Raw genomic sequence first — 17,572 nt, 5'->3', positions numbered from 1 at the left:
CTTTCACTAGGCAGCGAGTGTACACTGCATAGAGATCAGGTCTGAATCAGGCCCAGGGTGATCATAATGAATAGCAGGTAGGAAATAAATATGTGGTACACAAAAGTGCCAAGTTGCTCAAATGATTGGTCCATTTGGACCTTATTGGTCCATTGCAAGTGCTTGCAAGGGTGGGGCTAGTTCAGGCAAGGGAGGGGCTAGTTCAGGCAAGGGAGGGGCTAGTTCAGGCAACGGAGGGGCTAAACAAGGCAAGAGAATCACAGAATTCCCCCACCCTACAGGATAGTAGTAATGCAGAGAACTCAGTTTATTTCTCCTTCGCTCCATAGGGATATATGTACACTGAGTTCTCTGCATTACTACTATCATACATGTATTCCAATGCACTGATTAATCCTTTTGCTGTACATACCATCTATGTATATTACATGCCGCATACATAATGTAGTGCTGGAACAAATTCACCAGCAAATGTAGGGGCATTTTCTAGTGAGATCACTGAGAGAATGACCTGAAATCTCCCCGGGTGTACCCCCCTTTAGTGTACAACTTTCCATTCTGAACATGTATTATTGGTTATTATAATACTGCTATACCCAGATCTAGCTCCCTTTTACTTTCTTTATCATGCCCCCATTTAAAGTTGAAGTCTTCAATCAAACATGGTTAAAAATAATAAGAAAAATGAAGATATAATGTACTTACATGCAGAACCTGGCATGGTCGCATCCAGCAGTGCCTCTGCCTCACTAGATGAACTTAGACCAGGTGGATTTGGGAAGCTTCTCCAGCTGGAGGTAATTGACGAGAAACCCGTAAAATTTGCCTGCTCCGCCGCTGTAATTGGTGGGTAATTGGCCTCTTCTGCCTCCATTAGTTCTAGATGGTTATTACTGGAGGCAGAGGGTGGAAAGAATGCCTACAGAAATAAGAAGTAAAAGTGTATATCAGTGATTATTACATCTACCATAGGACTGGTAGAGGACATAAGACAGACAGAGGCATTTAGCAAACTTCTTGTTTGTGCCATTCAACCATGTGCCATTCAACATTCTTGGGGGTGATAGAGCCAAGGCACTTCTTCAAAAGGAGGCCCGATGGACATACATGTTGAACACTATCAGCGCGTTTGGGCTGAATGAGCAATTGAATTTGAATTGTTTTCTCTAACTCCACTTTGCCTTTATAAAAGTTTCTCTTTGCTGACAGTGCCTATTTGCTTAACATGTCTTATTAATTTTTGCCGTTTTTTCACTTCTCATGTTTAGATTATTCCATCTTTGCCTAAAACATGTAATTATAAGTTTTTTTGTCTCTCACAGTGCTGCGGCCTCTATGCAACTGCGGGAAGCTAACGCCATCACTATGGCTACACCGTGCCTCTGATTGGATAGTGCGGGATGCTGGAAGCAGGAAGTGGCTGCGACTTGTGGTATGCAAGCAGCCGGCTGTTCCTTAGCAACCGGATACCCGTGACGTCATCCGACGTGCGACGAGTCAGCATGCAGGTGAGCATAAACGCGGGCTGTAGGCGCGGACTGTGCTAACACGGGGCTGGTAAAGGTATTTATTCTTGTTTATTGCATGTTTGTATCGCTTCTGATGAAAATCTGTGAAGATTGAATCGTTAAGCGCACCTTGCGTGTCCTTCTCATTATTTCCGTGAGTGCCGCCCGATTCTGTGGATATATATATATATATATATATATATATATATATATAAGCACAGCATTGCAGTAGATGTGAGGTCGCTATGGTGCAATTATAGGTGTTCATCTACTCTGTGCTATCAAGAGATATCTATATTCTGGTGGCTTGGCGAGCGTCCTGAGCAGCCACGCTATTGCAAAGCTCCTGCTATACCAGCCTTTTACCTTATTCCCATCTGATCTACACCCCATCCCAAACCACCTCTTACCCCATTTCCAGTCCCCCTTGTCTCCGGCCGGCCTCCGATCCCTACCGCGGAGCCGGGGAGTGCTTTTAAGCGCTCCCGCGGGTTGCGGCCTAGTCGGAAGGCCGAAGCCGGGACCTCAATTTCCAGCAGGAGGCAACGCTACGTCCAGCGAGGTGGCCGAAAATCGCGACACCCGCCGAAAAGGAGAAGGGGACCGAGGATAACGAAGCAGCGGCGACCCCCCACAAGCCTGCTGCCTCACCAGAGCTCCCACCAGACGTCCGCCGCCGACTGCGATCACGAGCGTCTGTCGGGACCGGAGCTACAGCCGGAGGACGGAGGAGGCGGTGAGTGACAGCTCACGCAGCCGGGAGAGAACGCCAGCCAGAAATCAGCCCGCTGGTGACCCCTCAAATAGAGCTAACTTAAAAGCTCCCTCCAATACTCTACTTAAAGGTCTTGCCTGTCCCCACTGTCCTGCCGGCGCCATCTTGAAAGCTGCTGCGCAGCACATAAACTACACAAGACGCCCTGTGTCTAATTGATCCCCTTCACATCACCCGTATCTGTGGCCTCCCACCCAGTTGTCCCCCCGGCTCTGTCCACCAGGGGCAGGGGGCAGATATAACCCAGATACCTCTGCTATAGAGCCAGGTACCCTCTGCTGCCCAACACCTGAGCTCACAGTTGCAACTGCCTATTAACTGTGTCAAGCACAACTGACTACCACCCTCAGAGGTGACAGCTCCCTCCCTGCCACTCACAGAATTGGGACTATACAAAACAGGAATTCACATTTAACGAAACACATTGACTAACCCCCCAGGAGCTTAAGAATAAGAATAAATATGTGAAAATCTCATCTCCATAGCTGCCACTCACTACAGATGTAAATAGGGCTGCATAAATGCTATAACAATCCTATACTCCTCCCCCGGTACCTGAGTCTGTGCGCCCTCAATCTTTCTAGCAGAAGATCCTATACATAACCATGCCGGCTAAGAAACCCAAGGATGCAGTGCCGTCCAAAATCTCCCTCCCCACCAGGAAATCCTCACAACCACCTCCGGCCACCACTAGCCCCCTGAAACAACTCCCTCTTGCCCTGGGAAACCAGGCAGAATATCCCTCCCCCATCGAGATGGCTGGGGTGGACACTGAGTCAGAAGCGCCAGTAACGGTGAAATCCTTGTGCCAAGTCTTCACGGCATTCCAAGCCGAGATGTCCCGAGACCTAAAATCGGCTATCCGCGAAGTCAAGACAGAGCTGGTGGCTATAGGGGACAGAACCGATCACCTAGAACGCAAAATGGAGGAGCTAGTTGCCTCACATAACGATCTGATATCCTCCTATGACCGCCAACAACAAGACATAGCCCAGTTCCAATCTAAACTAGCGGACCTGGAGGACAGGTCTAGACGCAACAATATCAAAATCAGAGGTATCCCAGATTCGGTGGCTAATTCGGAGCTGGAAGACTACGCTACCACCCTGTTCTGTAAACTGCTGCCTACAACGGACCCCAAAGAGTTCCTGATTGACCGCATACACCGCCTCCCCAGACCAAGAACGGTCTCCGCAGACCTGCCCAAGGACACCCTCCTGCGAGTCCATTTCTTTACGGTCAAGGAACGTATACTTAGAGCTGCCCGGGATTTAAAAAAACTCAGGCACTCTAGGCGGTCTACAAATCTTCCAGGACTTTTCTCCGGCAACCATCGCCAATAGAAGGGCTTTCGCACCTATCACCGCTGCTCTCAGATCCCATGACATCAGGTACCGCTGGGGATTTCCGGTCAAATTAATTATATACTATGAAGACACCTCATATTCCGTATCTACACTGGACGCAGGAGTGAAACTTCTGATGGACTGGGACATATCAGTTACAAAACCTCCAGAGCCGAGACGCCCACAGGCTCTACAACAAGAATGGTCGGCTACCTGATTACCAACGCCCTGCCTCGTGTCAAAACCAAGCTAGACTGCAGATCTCCGATGCCCGAGTTCCTGTTCTCCCCTCCACCGGGATGGGATCCATATGCTAAGTATCACAGTTGTTTGTATTTCTCATTATGCAGGACTCTGGGCATTCGGCTTACCCGGTTAGCAATTGTTATTTTGCTGTATATTCTTTGTTTCTCTCCGGTTCAAACCTCCTGAACCCAGAGGTGTTATAGGTTTAGAATGTTGTATTTTCAAGTTACTAGACTTCCCCTATAATAGGATAGTTTATGTGAGATATTAGTGAGTGGCGGCCTACGTTCTACGAGCCTTGCCACCCCCCAACCTCTCTCACACTACTGCATGACCCTTTCTCCCCTGCAGTAGTCATGCGGGTCCAATATACCGGACCCTTTTGTTTTACCTCTCCCTATGCTTATCCCTCTCCCCCTGTATCTCCCCTCCCCCCACTTCCCTCCTCCTCAGCCGACCTTTCCCCCAAGGTGACGGCAAAAGTAACAGCAGCAATGCTATGGCATAGTGTCTCTTCAGGGTTAAGACCTAAATTTTCCCAGCATCCCCTACTAACTTCACAATGCCTAAATTTCTATCCTTAAATGTTAAGGGGTTAAACTCCCCTAATAAAAGAAGATTAGCTCTCTCCTACTTTCACAAGCAGAGAGCTGATGTGGTTGCGGTACAGGAGACCCACTTCAACTCCACTAACCCCCCGTTGTTTAAAGATGGGAACTACCCGACCGGTTACTATGCAAATGGCCCGTTCAAACGTAACGGAGTTGCCATTCTGTTTAATAAGCACACCCCCTTTGTCCTACAATCCCAAAATTCTGACAAAAACGGTAGATATCTGATACTGACAGGTCTATTAGAGGACAAACCCACTACCATTGTATGCCTGTATACACCAAACACCAACCAAATCTCATTCTTACGTAAACTATTTCTCCTTATCCGGAAATCATACAGAGGATCCTTGATACTTTTAGGAGATTTCAACTTAGTTCTAGATCCCAGGTTAGACAAGTCCCAACAACCCACATCCCGTCCCTCCCAGACGTCTGGCCCATCCCTAGCCTTCCGCAACCTCCTATTAGAGTTTGATTTATACGATATTTGGAGGACAAAAAACCCGTCTGGCCGCGACTACACCTTTCACTCTTCGGTACATAACTCCTATTCCAGAATAGACTATATCCTCTGCGATAAGTGGTCCCTACAGCACACCACAGATGTTGATATCCTCCCGATCACATGGTCTGACCATGCTCCCGTTACATGGAAGTGGTGCCCCAACCCATCAACTACCCCCCCGAGGCCTTGGCGTCTCTTCCCCCACTTGTTAAAGGACCCTACGGCCAAAGCAACAATTTTAAACTCTATTAATTCTTATCTCTCTAACAATTACCCACAGGAAACGTCTATCACCAACCATTGGTGTGCCCTTAAGGCAGTTACGAGAGGAGCAGCTATACAGGCTGGTTCCTACCTCAAACGCAGCTCTACTAAGGCCCAACAAGATCTAGAGACCAAGCTATCGAAGCTAGAAACCCAAAATAAAACAGCCCCATCTAGAGCTCTGAAATTAGAAATATCAAGTATTCGTAACCAACTTCAAAAGCTCTTCTTAGCTCGTACACAACTAGCCCTGAACAGAATGCGCCATAAATACTACCTCTCTAGTAATAGATCGGGCAGAATGCTTGCCCGCAAACTGCGAGCTCAACAAGCCAAAAACAGAATCAGACATATCATTACCCCTACCAAAGAAAAACTTTTAAACCCCAAGGACATCGCTAACCAGTTTGCTAAGTATTACACTCAGCTCTACAATCTCTCCTCCGATACCTCCACACCACAACCCACCAACATTACAATATCCTCCTTCCTAGACAATATACAGCTCCCATCCTTAAAGCCGGAACAACTAGAAGCCCTCAATGCCCCATGGTCTGATTCGGAGATACAATCTGCCATAAGATCCCTCCCCCGCAACAAAGCGCCAGGCCCAGACGGCTTTACAACTGACTTCTATATCACATTCAAAGACCCGCTAACCCCACTCTTAACAAACCTCTTTAATGAACTATCCTCCCTGGGCTCTTCTCCAAAAGAACTACTAGAAGCCCGCATAGTGACCATCCCCAAGCCTGGGAAGGACCCGGCCCTTTGCCAGAATTATCGCCCTATAGCATTGTTAAACTGTGATATTAAACTATTTGCCAAATTAATGGCCCTCCGCATTAACCAATATCTACCGTTGCTGGTGCACCCGGACCAGACGGGCTTTGTCCCGGGAAGACAGGCCTCTGACAATACAAGGAGAGTATTCAACCTGATCGACTCTCTCAATGGAAAGCAAGATCTACTTCTCCTATCCCTCGATGCTGAAAAAGCTTTCGATAGGCTGAATTGGAAATATATGCAAGAAGTGCTCACACGCTTTGGCTTCAGAGACCGAATTTTCAATTCGATCCTGACGCTCTATAGTTCTCCCACGGCCCGGGTGCTCAGCAACGGATTCTTATCTGATCCCTTTTGTATTACGAATGGCACCAGACAGGGTTGCCCCCTATCTCCTCTGATTTTTGCTCTCTCAATAGAACCCCTAGCTATCACTATACGTAATGACTACAATTTCCCTGGTTTGCAGATAGGCTCGCAATGTCATAAGTTAAGTCTCTTCGCCGACGATGTCTTGCTCTTCGTGACCAACCCTGTTAGAACTCTCCCATACCTCCACACGATTCTAGACTCTTACAGCGCAGCATCATACTACAAGCTAAATACTACAAAGACAGACGCTCTTCCGATTAACCTCTCAAGACACTTACCCCATTTAAAATCAATCCACAAATATAACTGGCAAACTGAAGCGATAAAGTACCTGGGCATCCACATCCCAGCGAATACTTCCAATGTCTTTAATGTCAACCTCACCCCCCTCCTCGAAACGCTGTCCACCCTAACTAAATCCTGGGTGTCCTACGATATCTCCTGGATGGGACGTATGGCTGCCTTTAAAATGACACTACTCCCTAAACTAATGTACTTGTTTCGCACCATACCATACACAATCCCAAAAAAATTCTTACGACTTGGCACGTCCATTTTGTTAAAGTACGTGTGGTCGACGAAACCCCCAGCAATAGCCCGCTCTAAAATGTCCTTACCTAGAGCATTTGGCGGCCTGGACCTTCCCGACCTAGCTAGCTACCATACAGCGTGCCTCCTAGCCCCCCTTAAATATTACACGGATACTGTTTCCGCTACAGGTTGGGTGGCCATTGAACAAGCCAAGACCCCTCACATCCCTCTTGCAGAGCTAATCAGAATTCCAAAACAAGCCAGACCTAATCATCTACCATTACTCCCATCCACCAAGGCCTCTCTGCGAGCATGGGATGGACTACTAGTTAATCTACCAGGCTCGACGAACGTCATGCCCACCATCTCCATTACAACAGTAGCAAAATTAATCCCAAACCTCAATTTAAATTCATGGAAAACATTGGGCATCAACACCCTAGGAGACCTGCTAGAATCACACTCTTTGTTACCATTCACCACCCTACAACGCCAATATTCCATTCCCCCCTCCGAACACTACCACTACCTACAAGTAGCACATTGGTGGAAGGCCCACATCCCTTCCTATACCCCCCCAGATGCTACATCCCAGACACTTCTGTCCAGACCTTTCACGACAGGAACTAAAGGCGACATCTCTTTTTGGTACAGAACTTTGGTAACCCCCTCTGCCTTTTCCAAAGCATCCACCCACGAGAAATGGGAATCAGACCTAGGCATGACTTTCTCCCTTCTGCAATGGCGCCAAATCTTTCACACTTCCTATACAATGTCCCGTTGCTTAAATCATACGGAAATGCACATCAAATTAATTAATAGATTATACCTAACTCCAGATCGTCTGCACACCTTCTGGCCATCCTGCTCCAACCAGTGTTGGAGGCTATGCGGATGCATAGGCAACATTTACCACATTTTCTGGACCTGCCCAGTAATCCACCAGTATTGGTCTGAGGTCTTTGGCTTGATCTCTAAAGTGTTGAAGATGGCTTTAACTCCGGACCCATCCCTTGCTTTGTTTCATGTCTACCCGCAGACTGTCCCCCCTAGAGATAGATATGTCCTAGGTCACATCCTTATAGCTGCCCGAGCCAACCTGGCCCAACACTGGAAGCAACCCTCCCCTCCACCCCTGCTCCAAGTAGTTACGAAGACGAATCACCATTTCCTGATGGAAACTAACTTCGTCCCATTTGTCCCATCACCCACTTCCCCCCATATGCGTTGGCTCCCGTGGCACACATACACAACTGAAGGCGAAGGTGCTGCACATTTCCCCCCCTCCCATCTGGCGGAATCATGTCAGCTCAACCTAAATGAAACCCCAGAGAGTTCAGAATAACCTAACCTGTCTGGCTAATCTACCTTACCAGCTAATACCCCCCCCACAGGAAATGGGATATGACCGGAGATTTGATACCAGATAGCTAAATGCTCTGTTTTTATCTGATATTGTTATTAGAAGATATTATTGTCTGCTTGTTTTCCCCTGATTATGTACTATTTAGGATTTACATATATTATTCGCTCTGCGTAGCGAAACACACTGTATAATGAATATGCTTGTTACCCGATACCCCCCCCTCCCCCCCCCTAAATGTCCCCTTTTTCTTTTCTGTTCCCCATATTAAAAACCTGTTACAATAAAAATTTATTGATGGAAAAAAAAAAGAGATATCTATATTCTCTAGAAGTGCAGAGAGGAAAATGACATTCCAGAAGCTCACTATGGAAAGTGTAACCTGTGCTCTATAGTCCACTTTGTCTCCTTGTCAGCTTATTATGAGGCGCAGGATTATCAATTATATTAGAAAAATGTCAGAAGATGTAACGGAGCTCACATCTGGGACAATAAGAAAGTATTGGTAACATAGTAATTATGTCCTTTCTACTTGTGTGTCCCCTGCTAGAAAGAAAACTAAAAATGTGTCTTTGTCAGTGATCTTTATGTAACCCTGAGCACAAGAATAACTTTAGGGAACTTTACACTGTTAAGGCCCTCATACGCTACGCGATTTGGGCCAGAGGATCCAGCAGATTGTCTGTGACATCCTATCGGATCCGATGCGCAGTCCCGTGCGCATCGGATCAGAGCTCGGACGGGCTGCACATTAAATACATCTTATGTGCAGCAGTCAGCAGAACATCCTGGGTGCGGTGAGCAGGGTGCGGCAGGTGGCGAGGAGAATTGAAAAATCCTATTCAAAAGACTGGGTGGCCACTGTTTGGCTGAGAGATCTCTTTCAGCCAATCAGCAGCCACCTGATCTTTTGAATAGTATTTTTCAATTCATACACCCCCTGCCTGCAGCTCTCCGAGATTGTGTGTGATAAAGCCCATGTAATTCGTGTGTATAAAAAGGCACATCATGTGCCAAATCTTATTGAGCTCTCTCAGGTAGTGTTAGGATTAAGGTCAGGGTTAGTCTGCAGAAGAGGACAGTTAGGGTTAGGTACTAGGGGGCAGTTAGGATTAAGGCCAGGGTCAGGCTGCAGAAGGGGAGAGTTAGGCTTAGACACTGGGGTGGATAGTTAGGGTTAGGCATTAGGGGGTGGAGTAGGGCTAAAATGACTAAAACCTGACAATTTGTCAGTTAAACGTTTCACCCTGTCTATCCTAGACACTGCCTAATTAGTGGCCCTGTCAGCCTATTGCATGCTGACATAATGGCTGTCTATATAGACAGAGCCGATCCCTTAATCCACACCCCAAGTATGTGTTTGGCACTTATACATTATCTGCTGACCAGCAATGAGTAGCTCATGGAAGTTCTGTTTTATACTTACAGGGAAGTATGGGGGCTCCATCCCAAGGGATTCCATGGCGACCCAGTCAATGTGCTGGAAGAAGGGGTGGTGGCGAATGCTGTCAGTAACTCCTGGTTCTTGGCCCAGATGGTTATTGACAAGCTGAAAAAGGTATTTGGATGTAATTATTCAGCACAGTTGCTCAATACAATCATTGTACAAACATTTCTGCTGCCGGCACAGAAGAATATAAAGGGATTTCTCCATGGCTACAGTATGTTACTACTGACATTCTATCTGGGATCTGTTGTGTGTCTCACATTACATTCCCCATTCCAAGAACATGTAACCATTCTGCCATTTCCTGTCATATGTGTCCTAAAGGTCCATACACACTGGGCGATTATGCCCAATCGGTGTGCACAGCGATGATCGCTATCATTGCTGAGGGTGAAAGCCGCTCAGTCCATACACACTGGGCGGCTTTCCCCCTGCCCGGCGGGGGAGGACGGCTTTGCATAGTGCAGAGCTATGCAAAGCCGTCCTCAAAGCCGCTCATCTGCTTGTAATAACAGCAGATGAACGGCTTTCCTGGCGATGATGCGGGAGCATGCAGCATCGCTCACCGCTCATCGCCGGGCATATACACTGGGCGGCTTTGAGCTGAAAGCCGCTCAAACCTGCTTTTTTGAGCGACTTTCAGCTTAAAGTCGCCCAGTGTCTATGGGCCTTAATACTGATGTGTCTGTGTAACAATGGCTGCTCAGGTCTTGCTTGTTAATTGTATAGACATTTGTAAATAAGACTACATGCATTACTTACATACATCTTATAGATATACATACAACATATCACATAGGCATGGGGCACTAAGTGGACTCGGCCAGAACTTTCTATACCTGTCATCACTAGAAATATATGTATTGGTGTTTGATAGAAACATATCTGTACATTGTTATATTGTCACTATACAATAGTCTAACGTTACTTATCTGATTATTGTCTGTCTAACAGGAATGACTGCAGAGAAACCAGTGGGATGATGCAGGTGAGGGGCAAACACACGGGCGATTTATGCCCTATTTCTAAGTGATCTGTCTAGGACACTTAGAAATGAAGCTCGGATCGCTCCCTTTGTACACCCTACAGCTATTGTGGTTCGCAGCCCTGCACATCACTATCGCCCACAAATATAGACAGTGCATGCACGTTCTATCCTGCTTACATTACCAGTCCGCATAGGCAAACACTGCTCAGCACAGATTGCTCAGCGCATGTAGCAGGTAATTCCCATGTGTGCAGCTATGTGTGCTGAGCCACCTGTGCCTAAGCAGCACAGGACTCAAGTCTCCCCATGTACAGGGCTTTAGTTGACTATGTACTCCATTGTGATGCTCTTTATATTTATTAATCCTATTTATAAAATGCAGAAAAGTCACCTCTCAATAAAAAAACACCCATGTAGATCTTTTACTTATCTGTCAATAGTTATAGCATAGCTAACAGCTGCGTCAGCCGTCGCCAGAGAAAAGATTCAGCTATTTTCCATAAAGCCACAATCTTTATTCACTGCTGCACAATGCGCGGCATAGCGGGGCATATGGTATGTGTACACTCCCGCTATGCATACACTTATATAGGAGCTGGCTGGTGCGGGTACATGCACCCTGCTGCTTTATGGGAGCCTGCACTCCCACTACAGCAAGCTGCTCTACGCAGCAAAGCTGTAGCAGGACACATCTGTAGTCAGTAATAGTGGCCGGCTGTTAGAGTGCAGAGTTTACTTGTAGCCATAATTGGACAGTAGAGTAGATCAGATACTCTGGTTTTCAATAGAGATCAGAGGACTGAACAGATTGATCCTATAACACAGTGACTAATGGTTACTCACATCCAACATCTTATAAAGTTATATACAACCAATTACATCATTTATATTAATAATTTATAAATGTAATATCATATTTACCATGTTAATGAGGTCCATGGCTGCAGATTCTGTTGCGCAGAATCTTGAGTGAGCAGCATGACCTCCGGTTATCATTTCGTTCAGGATGACTCCAAATGAGAACCAGTCTTCGCCAATCATGTACTCCTTGCCGAAATACAGCTACCAGAAGAGAGCAATTGGTTACCAACATTTTAGCAATCACTTTATTTAAAAAAATAAAAAAAAATTAAATTAACAAAATAGCGGTAAAGATAACCCCTACATGTTATAGTAACAGCAGCAATATTTTATATTGTTTATAAATAATAATTACTTTGCTGTTTTTAGGTATATTGTGACCCGAGTTATTGCTCTTTCACTTGTATATGCTAGTTCACGTACTATATATTGTTTATAAATAATAATTACTTTGCTGTTTTTAGGTATATTTTGTCCCGAGTTATTGCTCTTTCACTTGTATATGCTAGTTCACGTACTATATATTGTTTACAGCAGCTGTCCTGCCAACACACGGCAACAGTCTCACGTCATCTTCCCCTGGTAAGAGTCGGACCGGAAGTCGCATGTACCCGTTCCCATGGAGGACGCTATGGTGGAGGGTAGTCACTTAAGGTAATGCTGGTTACGCACCAGAACGATTTTGCTCAGTCCCATCAATGTCGATGCAATTTTGTCCGATTTTATGTAAATTGGGCACGTTTTGGCATGTTTTAGATCCGATTCCGATCTGATGGTTACCCTTTGAGCGCTTATTGTATGTATGCACTATGTCCATCTTTATCACTCTTGGGATTATTACTTTGTGCATGATATGTTTGCAGCACTTTGGGTTCAGCTGCGCACTTTGGTCTGATTTGTATTTTTCAATCAAGATCATTTTGGTGTGTACCCAACATAAGAGTCGTATTGTTTACTGTTAATTCTGCACCAGACCCAGAAGTCCAATACCAGAGCTGCATCGCTATTGACAGCTCTTATGGAAAGAGCTGTCCTCTGCATTAATAATCGCATATGTTAGTGCATGTGGGATTAGTAATAATGCGGTACCCGGGGAATGCTGGTGATGTGGTGGTGGTGGGGGGATGTTAGTGCATCTTCCACATGGAGAGAAATTGCCAACACTTGGTAGAATCAGAATTACCCAGAAATGTGCAATGATGCATGTGCGTGCTACAGTGAATGCCCTTTTTACCCAACTTGGCTATATGCCGTCACATACGGGGTTGGAATCAGGCCCCATGTACATAGTTACATGAGGAAACAGTAGGAAACCCTTTGCATTTACCTCAGGAATAATGACACCACACCTTCTAGCACAGCCAGTAACACCCTCGTCTCTAGGCGTGATCTCAAGGGCCAGACCGAAGTCGGCGATCTTGAGATGTCCTGTTGGAGTCACCAAGATGTTCTCTGGTTTTAGGTCGCTGTGAAGAAAATAAAATCTTTGTTTTCATACAAACAGGATTTATTTGGTACATAGATTATATTGCACGTTACATGTATACATTCTAACTAATAGTAGTTTTATATGTTTGGGAGCAAGGACTAATGTAATCATATGGGATGCGGTCATTTGGTCGAATGCATTATGGTAGAATGTCATTACATCGAATCCATTAGGTCGAATTGCTAAAAAGTCGACATGATTCTAGGTCGACATGGGAAAAGGTCGAAATGATTCTAGGTCGAAAGGTCATTAGTTCGACAGGGCATTAGGTCGACAAGGTCATTAGGTCGAAATTGTCTAGGTCGACATTCACAAAGTCGACATGGGGTTTTTCACTGTTTTTTGAGCCGACATGTGCCGACAGGCGGTATTTCATGCCCTACCATCCACTAGGGCGTGGTGGGAGAATAAAATAGTGTGCCGAGCGTAGCGAGGCACCGTGCCCGACGCATTGCGAGCGCAGCGAGCGATGCGAGGGGATGCAGTGCACTTTAAACTGTGTCCATGTCGACTGTGTTGACATTCAGGTAAAAAAACAGTGAAAAACCCCATGTCGACTTTGTGAATGTCGACCTAGACAATGTCGACCTAATGACCTTGTCGATCTAATGACCTGTCGAACTAATGACCTTTCGACCTAGAATCATTTCGACCTTTTCCCAAGTCGACCTACAATCATGTCGACCTTTTAGCAATTCGACCTAATGGATTCGATGTAATGACATTCTACCATAATGCATTCGACCAAATGATCCGAACCCAATCATATTTAGGTTAGTGTCCATGTGATTCCACCATGTCATGTACATCTGTATGTGTGCTGCAGACATCTAGGTTATTTAATAGTGGAACCTTCCTCAGCCCAATAACCCCTGTGATACTAATATGTGTGGTTACAGCATACTGTAAATAACTAGTGATATTGATGTCATAGGAAGCAGCAAATGGAGGCTGATGCTGGTCGTTCCCAGTTGGGGAAGGGGAGCAGCTTATAAATGGGGTCAGTTTATTCTTATTTGTAACCAGAAAATAAATAATAACAATACACTGACACGTGGGCCAGGCAGCACATTGTGCTTATTGTGCTGTTATTCCCTGAGTGCAGCCGCTGCAATTTATCATTGGGGATTGTAAGCTTTTAGGGGTGATGGGCCTTATTCAGATCTGAGCTCAGTACTAATTTGTTTGGAAAATGGGCAAAACCATGTGCACTGCAGGTGGGGCAGATGAAACCTGTGCAGAGACAGTTAAATTTGGGTGGGGTGTGCTGAAACTGAAATCTAAATTGCAGTGTAAAAATAAAGCAGCCAGTATTTACCCTGCACATAAACAAAATAACTCACACAAATCTAACTCTCGATACATGTTACATTTGCCCCACCTGCAGTGCACATGGTTTTGCCCATTTTCCAAACATATTTGTACTGAGCTCAGATCTGAATAAGGCCCAATGGGTGAGCTATTTACCTGTGTAGTGAGTGCCAGATACTGTACCTTTAGATTCATATAAATAGCAATTGGAGATGGAATTAAAGGAACCATATTAGGTGAAGTTATCCAACCTGTGTCCATCCACCTCTTCCGCATATTATTTATTTTAGCTTTCCTTAATTTGTCACCTGTCACTCCTGCTCCTCTTACTTCCCTTACTACACCTCTCATAACCTCCGTCCTCCTCTTTTTTATGTACCTCCCACTCCTTCCAACTCATTACCCTGCACCTCCCACCAGGGGCGGATTTAGGGAGGAGGGCGCCCCTAGGCACAACAATAATGTTTACTAAGTAGGACAGTTTATAGGGGCAGTATCTGCATGTCCTATCCATTTACACTCTATTTAAGATGGAATATAGTACAGTACAGTGCATATTTTGCAGTTATTGGTACATTTTGGGCTGATAGTACTATCACAGGCATCCAAGTGCCGCCCCCAAACATGTGCCGCCCCTAGGCCGGTGCCTCACGTGCCTAATGGGAAATTCGGCTCTGCCTCCCACACTCCCCCTCCACCTCCTTCCCCTCCACCTTCCACTTCTTTCTCCTCTGTACCTCCCACTCCATCCCTCCACCTCCTCCTGCATGTCTACTCCCTCCTTGCTCCTTTGCGCCTCCCACTCCCTCCCTCCACATGCTTCTCCTGCACCTCTCACTACCTACTTCCTCCTCCTTCCTCTGCACCTCCCCCTCCACTTCCTTCCCCTGCACTTCTTACTCCATCCTTCCACCTCCTTCCCCTGCATCTCTCACTCCCTCTTTCCTCCTCTACACCTCCCACTCCCTTCATCTACCTCCTTCCCCTGCACTTCTTACTCCATCCTTCCACCTCCTTCCTCTGCACCTCTCAATCCCTCTTTCCTCCTTCCCCTGCACTTCTCAGCACCTCCTTCCCCTGCACTTCCCTCCGACTCCCTTCCTCCACCTCCCTCCTCTGCGCCTCTCACTCCCTCCCACCTCCTTCCCCTGCACTTCTCAGCACCTCCTTCCCCTGCACTTCTCACTCCCTACTCAATACTCTCCTCAGCCATAATTGACAATAAAAGCATAAAACAATTGTGCAGAGAGAGCCTCTGTGGCTACTGAGAGCTGTAGATAACGATTGTACATTACTATGTAAAGGAGGCCATGTAACATGTAAGTGGGAAATATGTGATAATATGTTACATGTATAGCGTGTAGGAAGCAGACATGATCAGCATATTAAATTCTACATTATACACTCCATAGTAATATCGCTTTATTATACTATTATCATACTGTAACTATATAATTACCCATGGACTATTCCCTTGGAATGGAGGAATTGAATCCCGCATACTATCTCTGCTGCATAGAACCTGTTGGATAGAAAACAGGTTAATGTTATATTGTAGGATGTATAAATAATGGGTGTGGTATAGGGGTCTGACAGTCGGGATCCCGACAGTCATTAGCCCGACATCGGAATCCCGACTGGCCGGACTCAGACAGCATGGTGAGCGCAACAGAGCCCCTTGCGGACTCGCTGCGCTCGCCAAGCTGGGGGCACGGAGGCTCTCTACGCTTGCCATCTATTGTATTCTTCCTCTATGGGGGTTGTGGACCCCCACAAGGGAGAATAGGTGGTGGCCGTCGGGCATATGAGGTTAATATGAGGATTCTGTTTTTGTGCATTGGTGCAATTCACTTCATATTGGGGGTTATTCTGGTTGATTCCCAAGACTATGAATTTGCAGCCTTGCGAATCCATGTAACCCCGCAGTTCGATTGGTGGTACATCATCCCACCATTCACAAGGGCGATTTGCTGGCAGGGACTGCGAATGGATGTTACACAGTAACATCCATTCGCTGCCTTGTGCGATCAGCCCATATAATTCCATGGTCACCGACAGCAGCTGTATAATCCTGCCACAGCTGACATGTCATTTCCCAAACCACATACACAGCTGCCCCTTAGTACACGGCCACCTTCATGTTGCTGCACATAGTAATGACAGCATCTGTATAATCCTGTCACAGCTGACATGTCATTTCCCAAACCACATACACAGCTGCCCCTTAGTACACGGCCACCTTCATGTTGCTGCACACAGAGATGACAGCAGCTGTATAATCCTGTCACATCTGACGTGTGTCATTTCCCACATACACAGCTGCCCCTTTGTACAGGGCCACCTTTATGTTGCTGCACACAGTGATGTCAGCAGCTGTATAATCCTGTCACATGTGACGTGTGTCATTTCCCAAACCACATACACAGCTGCCCCTTAGTACACGGCCACCTTCATGTTGCTGCACACAGTGATGACAGCAGCTGTATAATCCTGTCACATGTGACGTGTGTCATTTCCCAAACCACATACACAGCTGCCCCTTAGTACACGGCCACCTTCATGTTGCTGCACACAGAGATGACAGCAGCTGTATAATCCTGTCACATCTGACGTGTGTCATTTCCCAAACCACATACACAGCTGCCCCTTAGTACACGTCCACCTTCATGTTGCTGCACACAGTGATGGCAGCAGCTGTATAATCCTGTCACATGTGACGTGTGTCATCTCCCAAACCACATACACAGCTGCCCCTTAGTACACGGCCACCTTCATGTTGCTGCACACAGTGATGCCAGCAGCTGTATAATCCTGTCACATCTGACGTGTGTCATCTCCCAAACCACATACACAGCTGCCCCTTAGTACACGGCCACCTTCATGTTTCTGCACACAGAGATGACAGCAGCTGTATAATCTGACGTGTGTCATTTCCCAAACCACATACACAGCTGCCCCTTAGTACACGGCCACCTTCATGTTGCTGCACACAGTGATGACAGCAGCTGTATAATCCTGTCACATCTGACGTGTGTCATTTCCCAAACCACATCTCGCACCTCACACTAGCCCACCCACACCACCCATAAGCACCCCCACTTGCATACATCTGCCACACACCATACTACAACACACACAACATCACCGCACCCGCTCCTCCACCACC

General features: G+C 46.3%; 1 long non-coding RNA gene across 1 annotated transcript in view; it reads left to right on the top strand.

The window, feature by feature from the left end:
- Positions 1–9,869, top strand: part of LOC146027108 (uncharacterized) — a 40,351-nt gene extending 30,482 nt beyond the window's left edge. The window contains exons 3-4 of the long non-coding RNA XR_014454673.1: positions 1,323–1,508; positions 9,739–9,869. This is a non-coding gene — a long non-coding RNA (uncharacterized LOC146027108). The remainder of the gene's footprint in view (positions 1–1,322; positions 1,509–9,738) is intronic.
- Positions 9,870–17,572: the final 7,703 nt, after the last annotated feature.

Source organism: Crinia signifera, chromosome 8 (assembly GCF_055691185.1).
Source record: "Crinia signifera chromosome 8, ASM5569118v1, whole genome shotgun sequence".
Taxonomy (NCBI): domain Eukaryota; kingdom Metazoa; phylum Chordata; class Amphibia; order Anura; family Myobatrachidae; genus Crinia; species Crinia signifera.
This window is presented reverse-complemented; position numbering and strand designations above follow the sequence as displayed.